The sequence below is a fragment of the Indicator indicator genome, chromosome Z, assembly GCF_027791375.1.
Source record: "Indicator indicator isolate 239-I01 chromosome Z, UM_Iind_1.1, whole genome shotgun sequence".
NCBI classification, from domain to species: domain Eukaryota; kingdom Metazoa; phylum Chordata; class Aves; order Piciformes; family Indicatoridae; genus Indicator; species Indicator indicator.
In genome coordinates this window covers 43,984,949-43,998,843 of record NC_072053.1, presented here as the reverse complement: position 1 = coordinate 43,998,843, position 13,895 = coordinate 43,984,949, and positions in this window count along the sequence as shown.

Below are 13,895 nucleotides of genomic sequence, written 5' to 3'. Positions count from 1 at the left end.
CCTAAATGTGTTAGCTAAACCAATGTTACCTTTAAACCAACACAAGATGGTTTGTGCTTACCTTTCACCAGTTTAGCTAAATCAATTTATGTTAAAGCTCGAGGGCATTTCTGCCTAGTGCTCATTCAATTTGTGCTTTGTAGGCTACAGTGCCTCCAGGTACTTGTTTAATGTTGGTCAGGGTGTTAATTATGACAGTGCATTGTCTTTGAGTTAAGGAGGAGAATGAATTACAGTCAAAATTCCCATCCAAGTGACTGAACACTTTGAGATGTCCTAATGCAGTGACAGACTGCAGATGAGCTGGGATCACTTCACCATATGTATATTTAGCAAAAGAAAAAAAAATTAAAAAAGACTATTGATTAGTCAGCCTGATGCTTAGGCACCTGTGTTACCACTCTCTACAAAGTAAGTAGGCTTCATCCTTAAGCAAGGGACAAAATGGAGATCAAATGAATTTGCTTTCTGAAGACTGGCCAGTGAAACTATCATTTTCTTCCTTAAATCAGTTACAAGAAGCTATGATAAAGGAAAACAATCTGAACATGCTCAGGAATGCAATTTAGAGGTGAGACTCTCTTTAATGTTTGTTGGGTTTATTTAAACTACATATGATACTTTCTTCCTGAGTAGTTAATGTATTCCTGTATCATGCAATGCAGGAGTGTGTAGTAATTCATTAAGATTGCAGGGCACTGTAGTAGTTGTGAACTACCCATCAGGTTTTGAAAGCAATGCAGCTTCCATCCTACATTACGTAGTCTCTGTCCAGCTGCTTAATTCCACTGTAACAGGACATATCAGGCTAGGAAAATTGCTGTACAAAAACAAGTGCAATAATTTCAAGATCAAAACAAGTTTCATTCAAAGCTTGCTTGGGTGTTTCTCCAAAACATGCTTGTAAAGATAGGCAGGCACTGAGTTAAAGGCAAAAATTAAGTGCCCCAAAACACAAACTTGTTTGACATCTGTTCTTGAAGCCACTCGGCATTTTCAGGTTTACCTGAGTCTGTTTAAAGCTCTGTGCTTCTGTTACTGCTTATCAAGTTCCTGTTTTTCCCTAGTGTCTTCACAACCCCATGAAGGGTAACTGTTAGAATCTTCTGAGATCTTCAGATAAGTTTGGTGAGCATGAAAGTAAGATATGAAAATCTGGGGACTCTCTCTGCTGCTAGTGAAGTGACCCAACAATGCACGAATGCATCCCCTGTGTCTTTCCCTGATGCATGTCAACCCTGTAAAAGAAAGGATAGATACACAGGAAGAAGAGAGAAGGATTAGTTTAATTCTCCTGGCCATTTGGTTGATCATTATTTGTTATAATAAATGATTTATATTTATTGCTTCTATGAATTGTGGTGAAAATTTAAGTAGTGAAAATTCTAGCATATGTTCTTAGTAAGAAACTGAGAGAATATAATAATCAGTACTTGTGGGGAAAAAAGTGTATTTGCTTCTAGATTATGGAATAAAACCTGAGTTATTTAATATCACTACAATGTTGGGCTCTGTACAAACTGTAGTGTGTGAAGTCTTGCCTGCTAGGTAATATGCAGGATCATTAAATTAGGTCAGCAGAACACTGAAAAGCAAGGTCTTTCTGTTTATCTAGTTTGTTGCAGAGACTTTGAAGGCTGCTTTCTCACCATGGAGCTGTGTAGAGTTCTCAGTGGTTCTGTTTAAGAGGAAATGCTGGAGCAATTTGCACTTCACTGATATTCCAAGAAAAAGGACTCAATGAGGAAGATACATGCTGGTTTTTGTATGCCAGTCTCTGTGATTCTTATGCTGTAATCTTCACAAAATGGCTACAGTTTTCAAAGGGCAAGTGGAATTTAGTTCATGTAGACCTCAAAGAAGAAGCAACTATCATTAAAAGAAATGGACAGATAATAGGTCAGAGAAGTATCATAAGGCTTTCCCCACACTATATATGCAGCATCTGAAGTGGCAATTAAACACATGTGAAGGCAGTAGAGGAGTTAATTGAAAAATACATGGTGTAACATAATGATCTGATTAGCAAAGAAACTATGTGATTCTGAAGTGTCTTAGCAAGTAGAAAACTGGCTTTAGAATCACCTCCACCTGATCAGGGAATTTCTAGCTACATTATTTCATACTGTTTCATGTAATCTATTCTTTGTAGTGCAATAGGCAAATACAGAATATGATTCACAGCAGTTACTTTCTGCAGCTTCTAAAACGACAATGTCGTAGGACCATTTCTGTATTTTACTTTATGTGAAAATGCTATTTCCCTAACCACATATTTAAAGCACATTATGAAAAAAAAAAGGTGTTTTTTGAACTTGTTGGTCTGTATTTCATTTATGTGCTAGAGTGGAGGGGTCACAGGACAGGTGCTTGGGAAGGGGTCACAGAACAGGTAAAAGCACTGTGCTGTGGAGAAGAAAGTTGCACCAATACTAGCAGATTGCGCTGGCAAAATGTTAGAACTGTGTTCACCCATCACTAGGCTGTACAGAAATACTGTTTTTGTTAACTCGATCTTTTCAGGCACCTGTCTGATCTGCAGGTGAATCACCATTAGAGTTGTAGTTGTGTGTTTGCAACCCTGATGAATTTTTAAGTGATGATATGTTGAAGATAACACTTCCTACTTTCTAGTTTTGTGAACAATGCCTTTACACAGATGCGGTTTAGTTTTTACAGAATTTGGTGGAATAGATTGTGCTGGAGGTGTAATCTGGTAATCCTGTAACAAGAAGGTGGTTGTCTTTTTAAACCTAGCAGTTTAAGAAGTACTCATATAATCATGTTTTGAAATGATGATGCTTGAAAGAGGAGAGGGAAAATGGATTTGGGAGCTTAAATGGAAATTAATGCATGCATACTTTTGTGGCTTTGGCCCCATATTTATGTCAGGCATGGTTTCAGACTTAGTATTATGACATGCATGTGAATGAGTCCATATTCAGAAGATTGTATCACAGTTATTAGTTGTTTTCTTTAGATGATATTGAGCACTGATAGTTTTGCCAAACCATGTTGCCATTCTTTAGAGTTATGCTGCTGTAGTTTATGACACAAGTATAAATTGCTGCTCACTTTCTTGATTTAATATACTAGATACTTGTCTGCTCCTGTGATATCAAGTTGGAAAGAAATGCAGTAACCTTCAGGTCCAACTGCCATTTCTAGGTGATTGATCCATAGATGAAGAAACAATGCAGTGAAATATGCAGATGGATATACTATACTTCAGCCAGTATGCAAGAGCCTTGTATCTTTCTGAAGGGAAACAGGGTACTGGGGTCTGAAGCAGTGTAAATATGATGCACAAAACAATGAAAAAGGCCAAAGCTTTTAGTATGGAACCAATCCTTTAAGTAGGCAGTATGACAAACTCAGGGTAGTCCTGTGATCTCCTATGTTTAATGTTATCTATCTGCATTTCATATATGCCAAAGTTCTCTATCTATCTTAATAGTGTCTTGCCATATCTCTGAACCATAGAAAGGCAATGGTTTTCATTTTTCTTCAGTTTGAAAATAATTGGAGCAAGTAATCACCTTTATGAAAGATGGCACAGTTTCACATGCTAGTTAACTGCTGAGAAATGGCTACCATTTGCTGTGATGACATATAGTGGCCATTTTGCATAGGGAATAACCTGCAAGTTAACATCTTTTTACAGTGACTAACACAAAAGAATATCCAAGCACCCTCAAAGGTCATCTCATCCAACCTCCCTTCAGTCAGCAAGAACACCTCCAATTAGATTAGTCGGTCCAGGGCCATGTGGAGTCTGATTTTGAATGTCTCCAAGGATTGGGCATCAATCATATCCCTGGGCAACCTCTTCCAGCATTTTGCCACTCTCCATGTGCAAAACTTCCTCCTTATGTCCAACCCAGATCTACCCTGCTCCAGTTTAAAACCATTGCCCCTTGTCCTACCACTACAAGCCCTTCTAAACAGTCCTTCCCTGCCTTTCTGTAGGTCCCTTTCAGATATGGAGATAAGTTCTCCCTGCAGCCTTCTCCAGGCTAAGCAGCCCAAATTCTTTCACCCTGTCTTCATAGGAGAGGTGCTCCAGCCCTCTGATCATCTTTGTAACCCTCCTCTGGACCCACTTCAGCAGGCCCTCATGTCTCCGTGTTGGGAATCCCAGAGTTGGACACAGTACTTTTGAAGAGGAACAGGTTGGATATCCTAACCTGAAGCCTTCTTCCTTATGTCTTCTCTGTTCTATTTTCTTGTTCATCATCCCACATCACTCTAATAATCAAGCATTTCCTTTAGAGTGGTGTTACTCCCAAATTATGCAATACATATTCTGTGTGTATGAGCATACATATTTGTGGGAGATTGTATATAGGAAAATCAATGCCTCGAGCAATAGTAGTGTTTGTGTATGTACACAAACACTACCATATATATATACATATATATTTCAGAAAAAAAAAAAAAGCTTTACAAGTGGATAATACTGATTTGGGCTAAAACCCACTACTGAAATATCTGCTGAGTGATAAACAATAATTGCTTCATAGTGTATGCTATTTATCACTGCATGAAAACCTGGTGTAATCTATAGAATCATTATAATATAGAAGTGAAAGTTAATGCAAACTACATTGACTGTTACTGTAAAAAAACCAAAAATTTCCTGATATAATTCAGCTGTAGCTAGTGGAGTTATACTAAATATGCATTTTCATTGCCTTTGACGTTATGATTCTGGTTTTGCTAGTCACTAATTCAGATTAGGTAGAACTTGATTTTTCTTCATCACATACGTGGAAACCTGTGTTTTGAACTTGGGAATATTGTAATTATACAGCAAGGCACAGAATTTGCTGTGCAATGCTATGATGTTTCTGTTGCCTTTTTTTTTTTTTTTTACCACAGTTTTCACGTTTATTGCATTGATGTGAGAAGGATATCCCCCAGAACAATAGGACAAAACACTCTGAGGCCCTCCTTAGTTTTAAACCTTGAAAATCTTCTACCAAACTATAAATTATAATTGTACACTAAGTTTTAAAACACAAATTATATCTTCATGGTAGTAATATGATATAATTGTTTTCATCCTTTTGAGTGACAAAAGTGCTAGTACTTTATGTTGCTGCTGAGAATTTTCTGTGTTTGCTTTTTTGATAGCCAGAGGTTGTGGGCCAAAAAAGTATCAGTCTCAGTTTGTGGGATATTACTGCACTTGATTTATTGCCAATTATCATTAACTTTTAATTATTACTTTCATATTAAGAAATAAAGACAAACACTTAAACTCCAGAGAAATACACCCCTGCTTTTCTCCAGCCACCACTGCTTCCCCCTCCCTGGTCTCCTTGGGTGAAGCAATGACAGTGCATGAGACTGAGGCCAGTGTATAGCGGTTACTTTGCTTCTGCTGTTTGTTTCTTACTCAGCTTCTTAGGTGTGGGCTGCTTCATAGGCTGTAGCCTCTTCAGAGGTGTCCCTCCTGTGTCTGCCCTCTGTCCCTGCTCAGGCATCTCTTTGCTCCAATTCTAGCTGAGTGTCTCTTTGTCCTGCTTCTCCTCAGGAATCTCTTTTTTCCATCTGTGCTCACATTTCTCTTTGCTTCTGCCCTGTCTGAGCATCTCTTCTTTCTCCTCAGTGTCTCTCATTCCCACAGTGATTACCATCGTTTCGGAAGCACATTTTCTCAAAGACATCATGTGCTCTCTGGTAGGAATGTTTTGGCATGTGGTGGTGTGTCAGTTTTGTCCATTGCAGGGCTAGATAAGACTGGCTTAGGGCAGTGCCATACCTTGCCTGGCACAGGTTGCCTGGGTAACCTGTGCTTACCACTTACAACTGCCAGCTGTGTCCAGTGCAGCACACCAGGCTATATATGACTATACTGCACTATGGAGAAAGATTCATGTAGTCTTACTGATCTCCAAGGGAAATGCTATATGTCACTTAGACTGTATAAATATCTGTCACATATTTATATTTTTTCCTTTTCTTTTAAGAAAGAACCCTTTTATTCTCAGCCCTTGTCTTAACCCCTTTGACTACCCAGTCTTTGCCTTTGCCCCATTTTTCTTTGTAAAATCTTGTTTGTTCCTGTATTTGCCTGTCTCTAGCTTTCTTGCCCCCTTTTTGGTACCAGACTTAAAATAATTGTTTTTAAAAATAGTTAAATGTTTTTCCTCTTGTCAGAAGATGTCAATGTATTCAGTCTTTTGAATGTAGAGATTCACCTTCCTTTCGTATGAAATCCCGGTGAAAAGAAATGAAAGGAATATTTTCATTTTGTCTTCTCCACTCTAATAACCTAGATTAGGATTTATCAGAGTATTTTGGTACTGAAACTACTAAGAAGTAACAGTAGTTATTAATGTTTTTTGTCCTCCCAGTTCATTCTTCTTTATTGTTACCCAGTTTACTGTGTCTTTCACTATCTTTTAATCCATTTCCTCTTATCTCTTTTGTCCTCTTCACTTTCTTCCATTATTACCTTTCTTTACATGGACTACTTCTCCTTTAGTAGTCTTACTTTCACCTTGTGAATGCTTCTGTCTCCAGTGAACTACTGGCTGCTTTTCTCATCTCAGTGAAATGAGAAACGTGCTTCCAGGTTACGTGTGGCAGCCTTCTGATGGTGCCAACTCAAACAGACCTCTTGGGACTGACAAAGAGAACAGAGCCTTGTATCATCTCTTCCATTTTCTTTTAAGAAGTGGGAACTAGAATTTGTGATAGCTTGTTTTCCTAGAACTTCCCTAATGATGTCATTACAGCATTCTAGAGGGATTCACAGGAAATTTCTGAGCAGCTGTCATGTGTACAAGTCATGATTTGCTGTTTGGACAGATGGGTCCTGAATAACAGTCTTTCAATAGATCTGCTTTTGTACCAAAAATCTTTTGTAATGCCACTTTCTATATATTTTGTTACTGCATCTTTATGAATGTATGTCTGGAATGGAAATCAAGCTGATCTAGAAGACACACTATCATTGATCAGTAAAACATCCTAAAGTTTGGTGCTTTAATTCTAAAGTAATGCTAGACATCTTTCAAATATGGCTAAATCAACTTCAGTGTGTTAACTGTGGAGTCTCAGTGGTTGCTTTTTCTCCAAGCAGCCTCTGATTTTAGGCAGCTATTGTTTTGTTCACTTTACCATCTAAATGCTGGAGCTCTTCTTTCCTACGGAGTGATTACCCTCTCAATGTTTTTAAAATGCATTAACTAAAATATCTATGTATGTGCTCCTTCAAGTCCATTCACATATTAATTTAGGCATCCATTGAGAAACTTGACTAAATTGCATTATTGAAGGATTCCAATAAATATGCTGTTGTATGAAATTACTTGTATATTTTTCCCCCAAATATCCCATGCTACTGCATATGAAGTTGGAATTATGTCTGTTTCAAAATATAATCTCAGTATAGGCTACTTACAGTTGACTGACTTGTGTCTGATTTATGTCAGAGGCAGGGGGACTGCAGAGTTCTCAGTCCATACTGCAGAGGATGATTCCAGCATGAAACAGTATATTAAGTTACATTTGTCCTTACTAAGTTGTAGTGAGCTGTAAAAGCAGCATGTTTTTACTTAATTGATCTGGGAGGCCAGTATCTGCCTCATGTTTCCTGACATTTTCTTCACAGTTCCTGAAGAGAATTATGCCCGTGAAGGAGGTGTTTAATCCTGCCATCAACCTTGCATCATCCTGTATCTAAGCATCTGGTTTATACTTTAATGCATTCATTTTATCCTTTACTGTCTTCTTTCCTTTTATGTATTTGTAGAAAGCCTTATTATTCTTCACTATATTGCTTGCTGTCCCCTCTGATACTCTTGTTTTCTCCTGTGCAATTTTCTTTTTTTACTCAGTCTAGCTCCCAACGTGTATTTTTCCTTTAAATCATTTCTTCTTGATGGCTTTAGTTGCATCTACACCACATTTTTCATCAATATTTCTTCTGTTGCCTCTTTACTTTTGCCATTTAGTCATCTTGGGATTTTTGTCTCCTTAAAAGGGATGCTGTTCCATTAGATATTTGTTAGTACATCTTTGAAACAAAACAATTCTTTTTCCACGCATTGTTCCTTTAAAGTTAATTCTTGACTTTGGTCACCTACTATTTCTTTTGCCCTTAGAAAGTTGGCATTTTAAAATGTTTCACTGGTTTGTTACCCTTTTACATTCTTCCTCTCTTCAATTACTATGTAAGAATTGAATGTATTCTGTATAGTTACGTTGTCTTCCTTAATTTGTGGGGCAACTGGGCAATGCAAGGGCAATCCTGTAGTCGGAGTAAATTCATTGCAAATATGGGAGGAGACTAACAAAGGAGACTTGTGTGCCTTGTTGCTCTGTCTTAAGCCATTATGGCCTAAAGTGTGATGCAAAGGGTTAGTTTATGCTGGCCTCTAGCCATCTATGTTAATACTTAACACTTTCCTGAACCAAGGATCCCATGCTTAAGGCTTTGAAAAGCATGGTACAGTAGTACCATGAGCTAATTCTGCAATACTTGTGGAAATCCCTTTTATGTAGAGAGAATTTCCAGTGGTCCATTTAAACTGCTTTTATGTCTTTTAAGCTGGAATGATGCTTATTTAATGTAGAATTTATTTTTTATTACATTTTCTGCACTGCCCTACTGTACCGGGACTATGACTGAGAACTTTAAATGCTGCTATAGTAAAAATGTAGATGAGATCATGAGAAAACATAATATTTGGGCAAGCAACTTCGATATCTGTGATATTTTGGTTTGAGCTTGTTGGTGGCCAGTGCAAGAAAAAACTATGACCTAAGTGGCATTATAATAAAACTAAGTTACCTTGTTTTATTATGCCTGCTGAGTGACTTAAACTAAGCCTTGATGATTCTTTTCTGTAGGAGAAACTAAATAAGAGAGAAAGTTGCACCATGGGAGGTTTAGATTGGATATTAGAAGAAGCTTCTTCACTGAAAGGGTTCTCAAACACTGGAATAAGCTTGCTAGGGAGACACTGAATTACCACTCCTGGAGGTGTTTAAAATACTATAGATGTCATGCTAAGAGATATGGTTTAGCACCAGACTTGGTAGAATTAGTTAATTTTTAAGAGTCTATTTTAAAGTTCTTTTCAAACTAAACCCAAAAAGTAATCAATGGGGTCAGTGTATTAACAGCTTTTTCAGAAAAGAAAAAATTCTGCTGTAGGAAAGTGAGGTTTGTGTTTTTGTTTTTTTTTTCTTCAGTGAAATACAATGTTTTCCTTTGAAAACATTATCTTAATACTTAGAGTTTGATAATGTAACATGCTGTTATTGAACTTGTAAATTACACTACCATAAAATATTTCTTCATGTAACTGTACCTAAATATGTGTAATGTTATAGTGTATACTATGAAGCAATTGTAAATGTAAGATTCAGTTCCCACCTTCTAGATATCATGTCCATAACCAAAAATACTACCACATTTACAGATCAGTAAAAAAATTATATCATGTAATGTAGCTTGTTTTGCATTGAACAGATAAAACTGCAAATTTTATCTACTAAATTCTTCAAACAATATTAATATAACATTTTGTGTAACCAGTACAGGTCTGAACTTGTACTGTCATTACAATGCATTTCTGTACTTTGCAGATTGTTGTCCTGTCAAAGCTTCATAGTGAAATTAGTGTAGGGCTAATTCATCTTAAAAACACAGATCTTACTGCAAATCTTACTCCTTGTTGGGGAGCATCCTGAAGCCAATATAGTTGATATTTCATCTTTTGAAAGACATGTCAGCAAGAATTTGATTTAAAATATGTGTGTTTGTTTGACAGAGAGCAGATGCTCGACCTAGATGCCACTTTTTGATTTAAGAAAGACTCTGAGGGTGACCTAAGTGTTCAATGAAATGAATATGTCCTGTGTCAGGGCTGAAAGATCTGGATCAATGACTGTCTTTTACTAGCCATGCAGAGGTAGCTGGAGCTTTTTTAGTCAATCACTGGTATTATTCTTCCTGCATCATAATATTTGAATTTGATGTTTCTTTTGGGGGATGCTAAGGTCAAATTGTACCCATAACTTCTGCCTGCCTGAGATTCTGTGATGCCACATTCATTATTGAGATCTTTCACATGCCTTTGTGAGTCTTTTTGTTCCTTGATGAACCATACTTCTGGGAAGAGAATACTACTTGAGAAGAATTTCTTGGTTTTGATGTTGTTATTACTTTTAGCCCAGTTAGACAAATCATTCAGAGCAGCAATTAGAACATACGAGGTTTAAATTTTTTACTGTACAAAATAGTGGCTTCTCTCTCATGCATTACATGAATGAGAGAAATACTGGAGAAGGCCACCTCTTTCTCTCCCAGTTTTCCAGGTCAGAAGTGCTTTCTTCTGGAAGCATGGAAATTCAACCATCCTCATCAGGAGGTTTATTTACTAAATCAAGGAGCTTGGAGACAGGCTTCATGCTGTAATGAAACACCTTCGCCAGTAGACAGCTAAAACGATTATGTGTGTTCTCATTCCATTTGTAAATGGTCGTGTACCTCATAAAGCCATTGTGTTCAGACCTCGTGAAGCTATTCTCAGGATCACAGACTGTCTGAGATTGGAAGGAACCTCTGCATGTTGTATCCAACCGTCCTGCTCAAGCAGGGCCACCTATTTTAGATTGTCCAGGACCGTACTCAGGACTGTTCTGGAAATTACCATTGCATTTGCTAAATAGAGGGAAGTCTCCCATTCTAGAGTAATTTTATTCAGATAATCTTGATCAATGTCTTTCAGCAGATAACAGATGAAAAAAAGAAACCAGTCCTAATTATCATACCGTTCTATGAAGAAAAAACCCAAATATTGTGCAAGACTTAACCCAGCTTTTTCAGTACATGAACCAAACTGTGTTAGGAGGGCAACGTTAACCATTTGGAACTAAGAAACCTAACTTTCCAGCCACCCTATAATTCTTACAACTCTCCGTATTAATGTAGCTTCAGCACTTTATAATAGTGCAACTCTAATGTAGTATCCCACATGTCAAAATAGCTTCACAATTGATGGACATCTTGCAATAGCAAGTTTTCTTCAAACTAAGAATCTCTCTTAGTGATATGGAAGTTTCTCTGGTTCAACAAGTTTCACAACCCTGCCTTTCAAATTCATTACTATTTTCTGTCTGTCTGTTAAAATCTATTTTCTGCTTGCTATCACTTCACTAGGACTAATTTCTGACCAAGGCAGCTGCCAATGCAAGAATATTTCTTTTGTTGCTGTGATGATAAAATATTTCCTTAAAAGTCTGAAATATTTTATTTAAATTATTTTTTACATTTTCTTATTTCAATTTTGCTTCCTTGGCATGAAGAAATTGTTCCAGATTGATTTTGTACAAAACCTTTCTCCTCTAGCACATTCTGGCTTTGTGGAAAATATTAAGGATGCTTAGCTTACTGGTTTGTCTATACTTAAAAGCTTATTTGGTTTAGTGAAGCACGAAATAGGAGTAGTAATCTATTTCACATAAGTTAGTAACATCTGGCATTACAGAAGTAGGTATTTCTGATTGACTCCCCATTCCTGGAGCAAGTATCTTCATAGGAAGAACTGAATCAATCAAGAACAGTTTTTCTTCAATCGCTGTCCTTGAATTTTTATTCCCAAATAGCTGAATGTGTAGACAAGATCTCTGTTAAAATGTTGGTCTTTGTGCTGTTATTTATTCTCCTAAAGCTTTTATGTGTCTGTGTCTGAGCCCGTAACTTATATGGGCTTGATAGCTGAGATGGTGAAGTACATAAGATGTGTTAAATCAGAGGGAAAGAAAATAAAACTGTTCTCAGTAGCAGCAACCTGGGCAAAAAGGTCCACTGCTCTGTAAAGGAGACACCTGCACCGTAAAAGAGTACATTATCAAGCATTATAGTATGGAGTTCTTGTTTAGTGCTGGTAGATTCTTTGTAGAAATGCACTGGTTAAGTTGAAAAAAATTTATTCCTTTTTTTTCTTTCCTGAGGAAAGGGGAGTGCCACCTTTTCTTCTTGTAACATCTATAAAAAACAAACCAAATCAGACACCGTTCTCCCTTTCTGTGAAATGTCCAGGAGTTACTTTGCATGTGTCACAATTTACAGAAATGTGACAAAGTGACACATCATTCCCTCTTATCCCTGAGCCTCGTTGTAGGTAATCAAACCTGGAACCTGAATGTGAATTGGTGTGTGTAGTTTTTGTCTTGGAATAAAGCTGCCATAAATAATGGGATATTGTAAAATTCTAAAAGAAAAAATCAGAGCAAAAACCTCCCTTCTGTTGTGCAGAGTCTGCATTTCCTAACTTTTTGTGCATGCTCTGTAAGTCTAGCCTTTTCCTAGGTTTTTGAGATGAGTTGAGCCTTAGACAGTGAAACATTCTTTTAAAAATATTTTTAAGTTATGAATTAATTTGATTACATTATTATCTAATTTCTAAAGGGAACAGGTAGTAGCCAGTATACATCATACTGAGTCCAGTGAAATCACAACTGCATTCATTTACACAATGTAAGAAACTGTCTAAAATATGTCTTAGAATTATTCCTGTTTAGTGTTTGATCCTGCTGAAGCAGTGTCTTCAATCTCTGGAGACCTATATTTCTGTCCTGGTAGTTCTCACAGCATCAGATTTTTTTAAATGCATATTGTTCCTTTTGTTCAAGAAAAATCCAGACTTTTTTATTAAATACAATAAAAATACTTCAAAAATGCAAATAAAAATACTTTTGTGATAACTAAGATCATCTCTATTTTGATCTGTATATATCCCAAGCAAATAGACCGTAAAAATGAAACCCTTAGAGATGCTGTGCCAGATGAAGATGGGTATCTGCTTTTTTTGAGATTAGTTGGTTAGAAGGTCTCTGGATACAAAAGAGGAGACCTTCAGTAAGATTCTGTCTAACTTCAGGAAGCAGTCCTTGAAATCTGACAGGTTTTACTATGGGGATAGTAGAGTCCCATCTGCTGATTTGCAAATGGCTGCCTCTAATGTATAGATACACCCAGTTTAATGTGGCTTTTTTCACACATTCTTGTACCTAACAGCCTGTTATACTTCATTTTCACTAATGAAATCTTTGCTTAATAATTTGAACTTGACACTAAAGCATTGACATTCATAATTTTAACATGTTGATTGGTTTGGTTCTGTGATTGCTTTGTGGGAAGGCAGGAGGTTTTACAATTATGTTTGTGTTTGGATTTAATTTGTATGGTAAGTTAAGTATGAGATTTATGGGGTGTGATGTGCGGAATGTTTTATTTACTCTTCCAAAGACTATGAGTCTGCACAACATCTGAATTTGATCTTTGGTAACCAAGTTCAGAAAATAAAGCATAATTTGATGCTAATTGTCTCCTTTAATTGCACCTTCCATGTGCTTATTTGATAGTTCTATACTTAAGTCATTGGAGTACTTTTTACTTGATTTCTGGTTGTGCTACACTTTGCAGTGATGTGCTTATCACATATAATATATTCGGTTTGTGTTACTCTTCTATTATCAGTGTTCTACTCTTGTGATAACTTGTGCATTTTAATTTTGTTGAAGTGTAGCTTGTAAAAAAGAATGTATTTTGTAAGAATACTTAAGAAAGACATAATAATTTAGCATTTCCATGTCAGCAAGAGATGACCTATTCATTCAGTCTGTTGGTGTTTTCTTTATTTCCTGAAGTGCCAAAGTGACACTTCAGAGCTAGAAGTCATAAGATGCTGTAACAGACAGGTTCTGGCTGTTCATAAAACGCGCCTTTCACCATCAGTTGTAATAAAAGAAAGATGCAATGTCTCAGCCACATCAGATACATTCCCTGTTTCAAAGAATTACAGCTCTGAACAGATGTCTTCTGATTCTGGCTCTGTATGCAGACAAGGTTACCTGTCATTTCCCTACCG